The sequence below is a fragment of the Eptatretus burgeri genome, chromosome 5 (genome assembly GCF_056783735.1).
Source record: "Eptatretus burgeri isolate ZD-2024b chromosome 5, Ebu_testis_v1, whole genome shotgun sequence".
NCBI lineage: Eukaryota > Metazoa > Chordata > Myxini > Myxiniformes > Myxinidae > Eptatretus > Eptatretus burgeri.
The window spans coordinates 55,307,585-55,324,538 of NC_140965.1; the positions used below are offsets into that span (position 1 = coordinate 55,307,585).

General features: G+C 44.9%; 1 pseudogene across 1 annotated transcript in view; it reads right to left on the reverse strand.

The window, feature by feature from the left end:
* LOC147026467 (uncharacterized) overlaps positions 1–16,954 on the reverse strand; it is a 143,026-nt pseudogene that overhangs the window by 108,202 nt on the left and 17,870 nt on the right. Inside the window, exons 8-10 of the transcript XR_015058365.1 lie at positions 14,640–14,790; positions 8,791–8,912; positions 3,987–4,074 (exon numbers count right to left, since the gene is read on the reverse strand). The product of XR_015058365.1 is annotated as an uncharacterized LOC147026467 (transcript). The remainder of the gene's footprint in view (positions 1–3,986; positions 4,075–8,790; positions 8,913–14,639; positions 14,791–16,954) is intronic.

Sequence of the window (16,954 nt, forward strand, 5' to 3'; positions counted from 1 at the left end):
GAGGTAAGGGAGGGGATGGAGGGGGAACATACACCAGAAACAGATTTGATTAAACGCCACCAGGATTTTGAGGAGGGAGAGAGGTTTGAGAGTTCAGACTTGAGATGAGAAAGATGTTGTTTTCTGGCTCTCCTGAGGGTAGCTGCACACTTGTTCCGAGCTTTGTGGAAAGAACTGAGATTGCCCTCAGTTGGGTTTGCTTTCCATGAGGCAAAGGCAAGTTGTTTCAGGACAACTGCCTCGCCACAAGCTTCAGTAAACCAAGGGCGGGAGGAAGGGTAGGACAACTGAACACGAGAGGGGATAAATCTGTGCATGAGGGAGAGCAAGTTTCTTTGAAAGAATTCCCAGGATGAGTTGATGTTTGAGAAAGTAGTGATAGGAGACCAGTCTGTAAGTTTGATGGCTGCTCGGAGACCCTGCCAGTCGGCTTGAGTGAAATGCCAGACTCGACGGCGGTGAGGTGGTTCTCTGATAACAGCCAGAGAGATGTCCACTTTAATAAGGACGTGGTCAGAAGAACCAATTGGAGCGAAGGAAGAGCAGCAGATATTGTCAGGGAAATTTGTCAAAATCAGATCCAGAAGAGATGGAGTACCATTGGTTGAGATCCGGGTCGGGAAGTTGACCGATTGAGTCAGTCCCAATGAGTCACAGAAAGCTTTTGCTGATGTCCCATGGCAGGTGAGAGAGGTACCCACACCTAGCCAACTGGCGTGATGACAATTGAAGTCGCCACATAAGAGGAAGAGAGAGTTTGGATGAGAAGATAGAAGATGGTCCATGTTTTCGGAGAGTGAGGTGTAGATGGAGTCATCACTGTGCGGTGGACGGTACAGTACACATATAAACATGAGGTGGGAGTGGAGGGGAAGCCGAAGCCAGAGGTATTCCTGGGGGTGTGGGGGAGTGAGAGCAGTGCAGGGAGAGTGAGGAATAGAGTCTTTGATGAAGAGAGCAACACCTCCACCAGGACGAGGCTCAGGTCTGTCATACCGTAAGAGGGAGTAACCAGGGAGAGATACTTGGGAGTCAGACACGTCTTGGGAGAGGAAAGTTTCTGTTAGGCAGATAATGTCTGGTTTGTCAGTGGCAACCTGCATGGAAAGATCTGAAAGGTTTGAGCGAAGGCCCCGGATATTTGAGGTCCACACTTTTAATGAAGAGGTAGGGGAGGAGGCTTTTGGTGCAGGAGGTGGAGGGGGCGGGGAGGGTCGGACGAGGGACGAGGGGGGAGGTAAGGAGGGTTGCTGAAGGAGTGTGGGGTATTGCAGAATAGCGAGGGGAGGGGCGGGAATGAGGAGGAGAAAAGGGTGTGTGGGGCTGTGTGAGTGGGGGGACAAGAGACAAGGAAGATGGCAGTTGAGGATTTGAGGAGGTGGAGTGAAGAGATGGAGGTGAGAGGGCAGTGGAGGGAGGCAGGTTGGTGGATGAGAGGGGGCAACTTAGAGAAGGAAGAGTGAGGGGGATGAAAGGTGGGAGAAAGGTGAGGGGGAATTTTTGAAAGAGGTGAGAGGGAGGCTTGGAGGGAGAAGAGTGGGATGGTTGCTTTGAGAGTGAGAGTGAGGGGTGAGGGGGGTGAGTTGGCACTGAAGTTGGAAAAAAAGAATGGTTGATGGAAAGCGAGCATCCATGGCAAACTGTGGTTTTTAAAAGTTTTAGGTCAGAGATGCGATTTAACACAATTCTTGATGGATGCAATGAAGGCGAATTCAGAGCATGGAGAGAAGAAGCGCTGTAATAGTTGGATTTTTTAGGCAAGGAATGAAGGAGAGCTCGAAATGAGAGCAGTCTGTTAAAATAGCAGAAGAGTAGTGCATTGTGAAACAGTAAAGAGTACCACATGTGTGAGAGAGGAAGATGAAGCATTATAAGATCGTTTTTGTTGTTAATATTAATGTATGAGAGAGTTCAACAGATTAGGTCATGGAAGTGTAAAAAAAAAAAAAAAAAAAAAAAATCGAGGAAGACGAGGAGGAAGTTGCCTGTAACTTTACAATGCCCGTTAGCTTGCACGGAGATTGGTGAGGGAATACGTCAATATTTAACCTGCATTTCTCACCTAGGAGAGCAAAAATAATTTTCTTTTTTCCCATTTGTGTTCACGGTGGCAAAGGTTGTCGGCAGTCTGAAAACCAGGAAATCACAATTAAAGCGAAATGGTCTCTTCTTTCTCACCATTCACCAGCCTCCTCAAGGACAATTGCCATCAAAGGAAATCAGATGCACAGCACGCTTACTTCTTTTAGATCTTTCACAGATATTATAAACCTTTCATGGAAGAATTTTATTTTACACGTCAGAAAACACAAAATGGTTTGCATAGCTCTTACATGTTGGCCAAAAATATTGCACAGTCATCAAAATGTAAGTTATCACTTTTGCTGCATTGAAATATCAATATCATTATTGATTAGGACATAACATTAAATGGTACATGTGTCAAGGTTATTTACAAGTCATTTTGAACATTTTACTCTTGATACTATGACCCTGAGTTTAAATCCCATATACTGTGGCAGTTTGTGCTTTGCCAACTAATTTGTTTTTATTTGTGTTCATTAACATCGACACTTCTAATGTCATTATTTGTGTGATATATGAACAAGAATAAACATAATCCTCTGAACCTGAGATAAAGAATAAACAAAATTTTGTGTTCACAGACAATCTTTTTGGACAAGGGCAGCAGAAGGTCATACCCTGGCTTCATGAACACTCGCCCAAAGTGAATCTGTGCTTGTTGATCAACAGTCAAAACTTGCTTGAGATAATCTTACAAAAGAAGAAAGTACCATCAAATGCAGTGCTTTGCTATTATAGTTTTCCATTTTTTAAATGTGTTTGAATTGCAGAATTATTACCTCTGCCACCGAAGGTGAAGGAGGTTATGTTTTTACTCCTTTCTGTCTGTCTGTCTGTTTGTGTACAGGATATCTCAAAAAGTTGTGGACGGATCCAGATGAAATTTTGTGGACAGGTTCGGTGTGTGACAAGGACAAACTGATTATATTTTCATGACGATACAGATCCGGATTCGCCGACAAGAATTTTTAAAGTGATTCTTCACCATTGCGAGATAGGGCCAAAAACGATATATAGCACAATATCTCAAAAAGTTGTGGATGGATTCGGACGAAACTTGGTGGAAGGGTTGGGTGTGTTGCAAGGACGAATTGCTTGGATCTAGGTGAAGATCCGAATCCGTATCTGGATGCGAGAATTATTTAATTTACAAAGTGATTCTTCACCTTTGAGAGATTGGGCCAAAAACGATACGTAGCCTAATATTTCAAAAATGTTATTATTGGGCCCAATATGGTCTTGTGGATCAAGCATTACATGGCAGAGTTACGCGCTCCACCGAGTGCCCTTCTAGTTTAAACAAGTTTTGTCTTAAATTGAGGAATAAGAACTAGAAAACAGAATATCATGCAAATGTGTTGAGGGATATGCCTTCTCTGGTGTTAGATGTCAATCCACTGTTAGGATTGACCCACCGTTATGTCACAAGTTAAATTAAAGGTCACATGAGAGAGCAAGACAGAGAAAACAGATAAAGTAGAAGAGAGACCACATGAGATGCTTCCAACTCAAGTTACGGTCTGCAAAATGATTTCCATGGGAAGCATGACCTTTGACATTTGACCCGTTTAACCCAAAATTGAATGGTTCATCTTTGTATCACTGCCTTCTATGCTTGTGCCATGTTTGGTTGAAATCTCTTCAAAGTTATCATGATAATAATGATTTTCAATTAAAGGGCACATGACCTTCGAACGTCGACCTTTTGAACCCCAAATCTAATCAGTTCATCTTTGTTTTACAGTTCATATTTGTGCCATGTTTGGTGAAATCCCTTCAGTGGTTCACAAGTTACCATGGTAACAACAACAAAAAAAACAATATCAGAGAGATGGATGACCCGACCTGAAAACATGATGTTTCTGGCCTTCAGCTGTGGAAGCAGAATAAAATGGACCAACCTTTTCTCCCATCGAAACACCCCCAGACGACACTACGACATCTGCACGAGTCAGTCCCTCTCGAAAGGCCCTCAGCAATTCGTCTGGGCTGCAGGATATGTCAACAATGAATCAAAAACATGCATCATCGGTTATTTAGTGAAATTCAAATGTAATTATTCAATCATTGCAATCAATCTATTATGACTTCTTAAACAGCCTCAATTATTCCCACCATCTTGTGAGGTCAGCGAGGGAAGTATTTTGGCCCAAGCTTTTCATGAACCAGGTCATTGTTAACAAATACAAGGAAATAAGAAAACCTAAACATAGGATGCCATTTGGTTCATCTTGCTCATGTTGTATTCACACCCCATTAACTTGTTCCACCAGTTTACTTATTTTCTACATCCAAAGTGTGTGGAAATGGCTACCATCCCCATCCTAAAGATAGCTTTCTCAACCTTTTTTATTATATATATATATATATATATATATATATATATATATATATATATATATATATATATATATATATATATATATATATATATACATATTGTAACTATATATATTATTCAGTCAAGCAATAATAATAATAATATATATGAGGTGTGTTCAAAAAGTATCCAACCTTAATTTTTTGTGCGTAAACAAATGAAGCTAGGGAGGCGTGGTTTGGTGCACGTATGTAGGCGATCCTAATTCGTATGTGGGAATATTTTCCCGCCTGCAGAAGCTGTCAGTCTTTGAGTGAGTGAGGCCGCCGATGAGTGAGGAAGTGTAAGTGAGCGCCGTCAGATTTTCGTTTTTGACAAAGTGACGGATCACTGTGGTCTCATCGCCAATGATCACTGTGTTGAAGAAGTTGGGATCGCTGTTCACAGTCTCCAGCATGTCCTGTGCGATCTCTAAACGGAGTTGCTTCTGCTCGATCGTTAGCAGCTTTGGCACGAACTTCGCTGAGATTCTCCTTAAGCCCAAATCCTCAGTCACAATGGAATGAACGGATCCAATGCTGACGCCCGCCTCGTCTGCAAGTTCTCTGATCGTGATTCGACGATCCTGCATCAGCAGGGTCCTCACTTGGTCATTGACGATCTCATTTCGGGATGTTGAGGGCCTGCCAGAACGTGCTTCACTTTCCACTGATGTGCGACCATCATTGAAGCGGTTGTACCACTCTTTTATCTGTGTGGTGCCCATTGCTTCGTTCCCGAAGGCTTGTTGAATGTTGCGGATCGTTTCCACTTGGGAATCGCCAAGCTTTAAACAAAATTTGATGCAGTAGCGTTGTTCAAGTTTTTCCGTCATTTTGTCAAAAACGAAAATCCGACGGCGCTCACTTACACTTCCTCACTCATCGGCGGTCTGTCGGCGACTGACAGCTTCTGCAGGTGGGAAAATATTCCCGCATACGGATTAGGATCGCCTACATTTGTGCACCAAACCACACCTCCTGAGCTTCATTTGTTTACGAACGAAAAATTAAGGTTGGATACTTTTTGAACACATCTCGTATATATTGTTGCGGGGCCGGACGTCGGCCGCGAGCACGACCGCAAGACGGAGCTGCAAGTTGGCTCGACCGGAATTCAGATTGTACTTCTCCGGAAAACTCTGGAGAATACGGGTCCTATATTTTGGACCGTCAAGCGTCAATATTTCCACCACGTGGTACAAGGTTATTTGCCTAATCTTCAAAATACCTAGAGACCACGTGGCGATCTACCGAGTCTTCACAACCTCGACGGAACTCGTACGAAAACAAGCCGCTTAGCGCGCTTGTTCCATGTGCGATTCCGAGCGGTTTAATCGCCAAGAACCGTCGGTCCAGATGTCCCCTTACGGCGGCACAATGGCCTTGCTAATCTCCCCCAGCACGCGACACACTCAGTCAAAGAAAGAAGGGACACAAACAAACTGAAACATTTAACAATCGGGGTTTATTTATAATGCAATAGGTGGGGAATGAGGGAAGCACGTAAGGGCAGAGCTAAACCGAATACCAGGCAATGCACATATGTACAGGCAAAAGCACTTAACAGTTTATTACTTAGAAGACGGGCCCACGGACACACACACACACACACACACACACACACACACACACACACATACACACACACACACACACACACACACACACACACACACACACACACACACACACACACACACACACACACATACACACACACAACAAGTGGTGGCTAATGCCTTTATTAGGACCTTCAGCTCGGAGGGACAGGCGAGCTGAAGGCCAGGGCCTATCTTGGACCTGTCCGCCTTGTGCGGTCTTCAGGCTGACTCGGTCGGCGCCCGTCCCGTCCATGAAAACCTCGATTCCGTTCCATGTAGCGACGACACGCGACCCTTCCAGCTCCGGTGGCGGATGGTCCCTCTCGAGCTCAATCCTCAGGAGGAGGAGGAGGAGGAGGAGGAGGAGGAAGAAGACGTTCCAGTCGGCAGTAACAGTACAGGACCCGTCCAGGCCTTCGGAGACGAGCGCTCCCACCGAATAACGCTGCAGCAAAGTGAGTGCTCCTTCATTGCTTCTCGCTGGCTGGTTCCTCTCTCGCTTGCTTCCTCCTTTCCATTCTCCTCCTGCTCTCCTTTCTTTGGCCTCCTTCCTCTCCTTTTATGCGTTCCGGTGCGCTCCCCCTCCCCCTCCTCAGCCCGTGGAGAATCTTAGGGCGGGAGTTGTTCTCTGGTGAATAGTGATAAAACTCCTAACTATTAAAATAAATCACAGCTCACTTACATTGATTTACCCATTAAACAAGGGAAGGGGAGCTATCTATAAAACACATAATTACCGAGATAACTGAGCTAAAGGACCTGAATGTTGAGTGTGATCATAGCTTCCAGATTCGCAACACTACCCCCTCCCCTTTTTACAGACTCGTCCCGAGTCGTCAAATTTTCGTGTGACCAGTACGTGTAAGTTCTCCCCTAGTACATTTTACCTACGGATCCCTGAGTGACATTTTTTTTATTTTTTTATTCTTACATGTCCCAAAAATAAATACCCAAATGCACTGCGTAACTAACAAACTCACACAGACTCATATGGACGACTTAACTAAAATTGCCGGCGCAACAACAAACATGCAGGTGGGTTTAACTTATTTACAATTTTTAACTTATCTATTTACACTAACCATGGCCCAGGACCTGGCATCTGTGGGAAAGAAGGCATAGCAATGTCAACAGTTACGTGAGGGTGAGTGCTCCGCAGCTGAAGGTCAGACGTCTTCAGGGCCTGATCACAAGGTCCCTCTTTTTTTTCCACTGAACCTCCTGTTTTTTTTTTTTACTTTCAGTTTTCAGCTGCTGGAGACAACTCACCCAACTCGGCATGCCATATGCCATCCCACAGGCCATTTGAAGAGACAGCCAGGCTGCCCAATGCAGTTTCTGGCTCCTCTGTGCAAGAACAGGAAGGTAGCCAGCTGCCCAATGCAGTCCCTGTGGTGTAACTGCCTGCAGGGCAGTCTTTGCAAAACACTGGCGATCCTGGCACACATGGTGATGAATGCTGACACGGGGGGGCAATGCAAATAGGGCTAGCAGGCATGGGGTTATGGCAGAGGCAGGCAAACAAGGCATGGCAAGGCAAGGCCATGCAGAACAGCCGATTCTGCACAACAGGCCAGCAGGTGAAGCTGGCCGGCCTCTGGTCTCGTTCCGTGAGGTTTCTGGAGGGAGTGTGGTGATGCCGGCTGCTCCGAAGGCGGGCTCGGACCTAGCCTACTGTCTCCCCCCAACCTATCGCCTTTGCCTGTCTCTCTCCATACCCACTCCCTAAAATTGCAACCCACACGCGATATGTTCTTCATAATATGAAGGTTACGTGGAGGTGAGATGTTTTTAATAACGTGGCGGTTTTGTGGTGGTGAGGTGTTTTCAATAACTTTGCAAGCATAAGCCCCCACCCAATTATAACACCATGCTAATGGGAATATCTTGTCTCCTTAACGTTATTCTGCTAAACGTTGCATTTTCGAGGAAGACATACACAAAATTGTGGGAATTTGCTGTCGTGTGTATTAAAATTACAATTGAAGAATTTATTTCAGAAAATATCACACTTTGCATTTTTTTCTTTTCATAGATGCGATTCAATGTCTTAAAACAAGCATAAGTTGAACCTGAGTACAAATCAAGGCCCGGACTTTCAAGGAAAAAGTATCGACTTGTACGGCAAAAAATACGGTATATGGGATTGTAACCTGGGATTCTAGCATCACAAGCACTGTGCTTCATAACGGACAGGCCTAAAGTGAGCTCTAAAAGGTTAGTGAATGATGTAATAAAATCATCATATTGTATTCAGTCAAGCAAGAGGACACTCAAATGTATGCATAACGCACTTTTTGTTAATCCAATAAAAAAACAGGCAATTACCGATTTAGTTATAGCCTGGTGTTGGCTCAGTGGTTAGGGTGGCGGCTTGGGATCCGAGGGTCCTGAGTTCAAGCCTCGTTGCCCGCTGAATTAATTCACCAGGGGGTTGACTCAGCCTGCCATCCTTCCGAGGTCGGCAAAATGAGTACCAGCTTGCTGGGATGACCGAGTCATTCAAGTATCCTGCGTCAGAGTGGCGACCTGTCCAGGATTGTGCCCAATAGCCAAGGAGACTGCTTCGGCAGCACCAACGCTCTGTACAGAGTATGGTCCCAATGGACTATGGACCGATTTAGTTCTCACAAGCCAACTATCAAATAAAAACTGCCTTACTGCAATGATGATAAATATCTGAAAAATGTGTGAGGAAGTGAATGTAAGTCGGTTGAAGAATAATAATCAATCCGACACTTACTGATCACGCACGATGCCCAGATCGAGTGTCAGAAAGCCGTGCTCTCGGATAGCCACGACCAATGTCGGACGGTTGCTGTCATGAACCATGCCTGGCTGGAGTGGCTCCTCAGAATCCAACAACTGGGAAAGCAGCAAGATGACATCACTTGTTGTAACGATTGATAATGTTCTTGTACCCATCAATGTGTGTGTGTGTGTGTGTGTGTGTGTGTGTGTGTGTGTGTGTGTGTGTGTGTGTGTGTGTGTGTGTGTGTGTGTGTGTGTGTGTGTGTGTGTGTGTGTGTGTGTGTGTGTGTGTGTGTGTGTGTGCGTGTGTGTGTGTGTGTGTGTGTGTGTGCAGGAACATACAGTAAGTCCATTACGAATGCTATGTTTTGCACATTTCAAGCAATCATTCTGATAATTTTTCAACTCGGTTTTTTTCCAGATACAATGCGGAACTTTTGAAATTATGTATGAATGCTAACGAGGCCTTTCGTGCAGGCGCTGTGTGCTTTTTCAGCGACTCACTTCTATGAAGTGGGGCACTTTTAACCTGCATAAAATTGGCAAGTCAAGTAGTCTTTTAAACTTATTTTTCAGCATTTAAACGAAAGAGTGGCGATTTCAAAATGGTTAACAATAATCGTTGTGTTCCTGAATGCAAATCGGACTTGCAGAAATGTAAGAATACAATAAATATCCATAGATGAGAAGTGTCGAGTTCCGACCATTTCCCGTTAATCCAAGCGAAAGGCAGCAGTGGATATTTATTGTATTCTTACATTTCTGCAAGTCCGATTTGCATTCAGGAACACAACGATTATAGTTCACCATTTTGAAATCGCCACTCTTTCGTTTGAATGCTTAACTAACACACACACACACACACACACACACACACACACACACACACACACACACACACACACACACACACACACACACACACACACACACACACACACACACGCCAAATAACATGCATTTATGATACAGCCAAGGCCTGCAGCTGCGGTAGCTTCAATGAGGCCGAGAGCTGCGCACATGGCGCACGGTGTTGCGCTGATCGACATGTGTTTGGAATGCGGCCTGGCCATGCAGCCTGGATGGATTTATCAACTCTATCCCATTGAAGGTGGGATAGAGTTTCAGTGCGGTCGAGGACCGCGCTGATTATAGCAGCTTTGGTGAGGCTGAGGCATTTGGGACACGGCTTAGCCGTGCAGCTTGGTGTGCTTTGTCAACTCCTTCAGCCGACTCCCTCCCCATTATACATTGAGGTAATAAACCCTGTAGTGCGATTCCCTCCCGTCGTGGACGGATGGGACCGAGCTTCGGTGGGACCACGTGTGGAGATGGTGACCAGTGGCAGCGGCGTTCCATGTCTGGGCGAGCGAGGATGTCCCCAAATGGGATCGGGCGAACCCCCGGAAGTGGAGGGGGAAACGCAACACGGATAAGGACACGGCTTGGTCCATAAGTTGTGGTTTCTTGCTGGGGTGAAGATGGGTGCTTCGAGATTAGAAAAGGCTCCATTCAGATTCAGACTTTCAAGTGCAGATGACGACCAATAGCGGCAGGCATGCACACATACTGTACATGGATCGTGATTATACATACACATGAATCGTGATCATATATTTGTGATTTTTGTGTGTGTTATTATACAGTATTTATCTCCACATAAAAAGAAAAAAAGTAAAGTAATTCTGCATTCATTTTCGAAAATCCTGAACAGAAAAATGAAGTGGAATGAGAAAGCATTAGAATCGATTTTTTTTATTTTATCTGTTGGGGTCTAATCAAATGGAGCTTCACAAGCATGTTAGATGATTCTACTTCGACTGCTTTTTTAACAGCCCGAATTATTGCCACTTTGGCACAAGTTTTTGGCCTCATCTGGCCTTTTGGCCTAAGAGTTGCATTAACCTCATGACCAGGCCTGACTTGACTGAAGGTGGCAGAAATTTTGAATTTCGCCAAGTTACCTTCTATCATTGTTATATTATCCATAAAAAACATATTTCTACATCGATTACTATATGGATCCACACCAACTTTGTTAATCACCATCGAGAGATCTATCACAAAATGAAGTATCATAATGATGCTGTGCAACAATGAAGGATCTTTATGCTGGGCTCATGATCAGTGTTATGTTATCATAACCGTTTTGCTGTATCACGTCAGGATTTTCAGGAACAGAAATATTCCCATTGCCTAGAAGTCAGGATTTCAATGAAATTTACATATGTCTTTAACATGTCTATTTCGTACAATTGTTGTTAACTTGTGTTATATTTCTTTCTTTCAGATAAAGATGAGTAGGCGTTCCTGTACCAATCATCCTGACAACTTCTGTTATGTCTGTGGTCGGTATACCAAAAAAGATCAACAGCGAAGTATATCTACAGCAGTGAAAATGAAGGCCGCCTACTTTCACTACTTCGGGTGTAAGGTGGGGGACCAAGAACAGAGCTGGGCACCACACATCTGCTGCACAAGCTGTCACACAACCTTGACTCAGTGGTTGGTGGGCAAGCGCGCGAGCATGCCATTTGCGGTGCCCATGATATGGCGTGAGCCGCAGAATCATCATGATGATTGTTATTTCTGCTGCACAAGCATCGCCGGCTTCAACAAGAAGAATAAAGGTCACATCAAGTACGCTGACTGCGTCTCTGCTCGTAAACCTGTGCCTCATGATGACGAGAACCCCGTTCCAACACCTCCAGCTGATCAGAACATAGCTGTAAGCAGTGGTGAAGAGGATGGCGATGATGAACCTTTTGAACCCGACACTCAAGAATCACACCTTCTGAACCAGGGAGACTTAAATGATCTTGTAAGAGATCTCTCGCTGTCAAAGGCGAAGGCAGAGCTGCTTGGATCAAGGCTGCAGCAGTGGAATCTACTTGAACCTAACACCAAGATATCCTTGTTCAGAGCACGTCACAGAGACATGGCTGAGTTCTTTGAGATGGAAGACACGATGACATTCTGCAGTGACATCAACGGTCTGTTGAAAGAACTTGGGTGTGATCACGATCCTGCAGACTGGCGCCTCTTCATCGACTCGGGGAAGAACAGCTTGAAGGCTGTTTTGCTCCACAATGGCAACGAGAAACCATCAGTCCCACTGGCTCACGCGTTCGGCATGACAGAGACCTATGAGACTATGCGGCAGCTGCTTGATTCCATCAAGTACAATGACTTCAACTGGCACATCTGTGGAGACTTGAAAGTGGTGGCGCTGTTGTTAGGGCTGCAGTCAGGCTACACGAAATACATGTGCTTCCTTTGTCTCTGGGATAGCAGAGACGACAAGAATCACTGGACGAAGAAAGATTGGGAAGAGCGAAAACAGCATGTACCTGGTCGACACAACGTGAAGCATGTCGCCCTTGTCGACCCAGCCAAGGTTTTCCTTCCACCACTCCACATAAAGCTCGGCTTGATGAAAAGTTTTGTACGGGCAATGGATCTGAATGGGCGTGGGTTTTTATACCTCAAGGAAAAGTTTGGCAACACCTTGTCGGAGGCCAAGATCAAGGCTGGTGTCTTTGTTGGACCGCAAATCCGACAGATTATGAAGGACGAAACTTTTCCGACAACTCTAAACCCCAAAGAGCTGGCAGCGTGGAGGAGCTTCAAAGCTGTGACGGACAACTTCTTGGGGAACGAGCGCGCGGACAACTATGAAGAAATAGTGCAGCAGCTGCTGGAGTCCTTCAGGAAACTTGGCTCCAGGATGTCCCTGAAAATCCATTTCCTACACCAGCACCTGAACCTCTTCCCTGACAACTTGGGAGCAGTCTCGGACGAGCACGGCGAGCGATTCCACCAAGAGATTTCACTCATGGAGACGCGTTACCAAGGGAGGCACAACCCGAACATGATGGGCGATTTCTGCTGGTTCCTGCATCGTGAAACTGACACAGAGCAGCACAAACGCAAAGCCAAATGCCTAAAGCATTTTTAATTACATTCTCGTGGAGTTTTTCTGTAATTTCTATAATTTTGAAGCATTCATGATGAAATAAATGAATAAATGAATTTTTGTAAATTTCATTGAAATCCTGACTTCTAGGCAATGGGAATATTTCTGTTACTGAAAATCCTGACGTGATACAGCAAAACGGTTATGATTTTTGAAATCAGCGTACCCAAATTAGTCTAAATCACTTTACACATCTCCAGTAAAAAAAATTTGTTGTTCAGTGTAATCAATGTGCTCCTTCAGCAGAAAATGAAGACCACTTAGTAGTCGAAACATCAGACCTGAGTATTGCCTGCTGGGCAGCTGTACGAGTTGGTGATGCTTTCAGTTTTGAATCTGAACTGATTTTAAATGATGCCTCACGGCTCAAGTTACAAAATAACATCCCATAGCAGAAATTCAAAAATAAATGGCCATTAACCAATCAAAAAATGTAGCTAATTATATTATTCACCATCCACACAATCAAATTCAAGATCATCATAGAATACTCTTGCGGAACCAAAGGATGTCACAAGTTGCTTGATGACCGTTTTAAGTCAGTTCTGCAAATGCACTAAATGCTCACAAAATGATGAAGCCATAAGGCAATAAAATGATGATTTTTTTTTGAAAGCTACATCAAGACTACTGTAGTTTCCCAAAAAATTATATTCAGTGCAGAATATAAATACATTGAAAAAGTATCGACAAGAAATGCATTAAAATAACCTACACTCTGTCCACCCACAGTAAACAGCTCACCAGTGACTTGGTAAAGCGATTTTGAGAATGATGACTACCCTCACAGGAAAAGAAAGAAACAAGCCGGTAGGAGACGAGATTTTTCTGGCAAGATTTTTGGCATCTTGCCTCTGCCTGGCAAGATTTTTCCTATTGCGTATTTTGCCAACTGGCACTCCTCACAGGACTACCATTTGAAAAATAAAACCTAAATAAAAAATCGGCTCGAGTAAAATTTTCTAAATATCTCGAAGTGTTTAATTCCGAAGTCTCGTTTCTCCACATTCAAAACTGTAAGACAAGTATTGAAAATAGTGAACGGAGGTCGAGAAAAAGTATTTTTTCGAATTTTGCGTATTTCAGCCCCAACACCCTTGGTGATCGAATCTGGAAAAATGCTGCGGTTCAATTTTGTAGTAGTTATTCAACTCTATCCATACACCGAATTTGAGTGTTCTGCCGTCGACGGTTTCCGAGGTCAAGGTCACTTAACATATTCCCTGGTTCGCCACCTTTCTGCATTCGGAGGGCTGCCATTCGGAAACTATGAGAGATAGAGGAACGTTATGCTAGATGGGGATGCAAGGAATAGGCAGGAGTTGGTCCGGTCACTCTACCTATCATAGAAGCCGCGCTACGTCAGTTACCGTTTGAGTTCTTAAAACGCGGTTTTTCGGCCGCTGCATAGCAACGAAACTCAAACGCGCACACTCCCAGCCAGTATGGCACCTGTTCGCAAAGTTTCATCGATATTGGTTTTCTGGTTTGTGCCGTGGTGCCTCACCTTGCACGCGCACACGCACACGCGCGCACACGCACACGCGCACACGCACACGCGCGCACACCCACACGCGCACACACACACACACACACACACACACACACACACACACACACACACACACACACACACACACACACACACACACAATAACGGATATCTAGCGAAGCCCAATACTGTAATGGGCTTTCAGAAGGAGGAATGTGTTATGGCAAACTCTTTCCTGGTTTAATATCTCACCCCACCTGATCCCGCCACTGCCCCCTCACCCCCCCCACCCTGAAACCTTCCCACTCTCCACCACCCTTACCTTACAAACTTTCTTGTAAAACCATTAGCAAATCCCAACACCCAGAATTACCTCATTTCCAGACATCACCGCCACGACAGGCAGCCGGTGGAATTCAACATGTGCAGCCCCAAGAGTGGCAAGCAGTCCCACTTCAGCTGGGCCCAGCTGTGAGCCCCGTGATAGAACGCATTCTCCACGCCTAATATCTTGCCCAACGCACCTGAAGCCCAATGCAAAACATGTTCATAGCGCAGAGCACCAAATAATGGAGAAAAATAAAAATCGTATAATTGGGAGGAGGATGTGGGATGAGGGGAGAAGGTGGGCAGGCAGAATATTTTCAGGAACAATGCAATTTTGAATAATGGGGATTTCACCAGAAATTATCACGCTGAATTACATTATCAAGCATTAGCAAGGCTCACCACATTTCAAACTAGAAGGGCACTCGGAAGAGCGCGTACCTCCGCCACATAATACCTGATCCACGAGAACATATTTGGCCCAATAAGTTTTTGAAATATCATGCTATACAGTACTATATCGTTTTTGGCCCAATCTCTCAATGGTGAAGAATCACCTTTAAAATAGTAAATAGACACCATGGAGGAGAGTGTGAGATGAAATTATAGGGGGTGTAGAATGTTTAATCCTCACCCAAGAGTTAGAATGAAATGAGTATGAAATGGCTGTGTGCCTGGCAGTTGTGGGGGATGATGATGTGGATTGGGCCTTGCCATCCCAGGAGGTGGCTGACAGCACCGGGTATGATGATATGGTGGAGACGCTTGACCATTTGGAGGAGCAAGCAGTCTTTGCCAGGATGTGGCCACACATGCATGGTACAGAGAAAATTTGCAAGGCAAAGGGTTCCTGTGTAGAGGCTCCTTTCAGTGGTGTGTGTGTGTGTGTGTGTGTGTGTGTGTGTGTGTGTGTGTGTGTGTGTGTGTGTGTGTGTGTGTGTGTGTGTGTGTGTGTGTGTGTGTGTGTGTGTGTGTGTGTGTGTGTGTGTGTGTGTGTGTGTGTGTGGTGAGAGTGCACAAAGTCCTAATTGAGTGAGAGTGCTATGGACACTATGTTTAGGCTGGCTGAGTGAAAGGAAGGAGGAGAAACGCTGCCAGTTAGAATGGTAAGAACTGACGTATTAGATAATAGTGCAGCAGAAACCTACAGCGACAGAGAGTGTTGACCCTGGCTTAGCTCCGAGAGCCGAGAAGGCTTGGCAGAGGCAGGAAGATGCACAAGGTTCACAAGTCTTGGAGGAAAGTCAGGGGTCGGCGTGAGCTATCACTTCGGCTCTGAGAGTCATGCAGGAAAGGTTGAAGCCACTATGGGCATGTCCACCAGGCCCCATCACATCAACTTCTTTAAGTTTTCAGGCACACAACCATTTCCTCCATCTTTATCTCAGCTAAGCATGTTTGTGTCAATCGGGTTTTACTTTCTCTACATCGATTTATTGTTGTGTTCTCCATCCCTTTTTCAAATCGTTGTAACAATTTCATTTTAAAAGCAGTCGCACTGTGGGTTTTGAACCACAGAATCATCCTCCGGCATAACCAAATTGTCGATCAAACCGTACGAGTGTGCAGAGGTCTGGCACACAGGTAAATTATTTATTTCCGTAACGGCTTTACACCGTGAAACAGCTGCATATGCGCAGAATGCCTCTGCTCAGGCATCCTGGGAGTTAATCTCCAGCAGTTTCACATCAACCAATCAGGAGACTGGTTCACCAGTATCATCTATCTGAGTTTATACTTTGTACTCCTCACTAGTGCCTGGTGTTGGCTTAATTGTTCGGATGGTGGGCTTTGAAGGCTAACCCTCACTTTAGCAGGGAAAATGGCCTTAAAATGCTTGTTGTTGTGTTGTATGATGGACTTTGGATACTAGGGTCCCGAGTTCAAATCCCGCTCAGCTGTTGAATTAATACCAGGTGGGGTTAACTCGGCTTGACATCCTTCCGAGGTCGGCAAAATGAATGCTAGCATGCTGGTTTACTGTGTCGGAGTGGCGACCCGTCCAGGATTGTACCCAATAGCCAAGGAGACTGCTTAAGCAGCACCAACTCTCTTCACAGAGTATGGTCCCAATCTCCTCCTCCTCCTCACCAGTACATAAAAGGTGCCAAGTGGTTAAAGGCAACAGTGGATAACCAGTAGATTATAAAAACCTCGGCGAGGGATGAAACTATCACAGTAATATGTATATGTGTTGTGATAGTTTTGTAGTAAAGAAAAAACAGCAAAATATGCTGCCGATTTATCCATAAAGGAATATGTAAATGGTTATATTGTAAAAGAAAGGCCACTTACTTAAATAAAGGCTGGCAATTATTACGAGCACAGCAAGTCCCAGCTTGGATTCCACGCGTCGTCCAA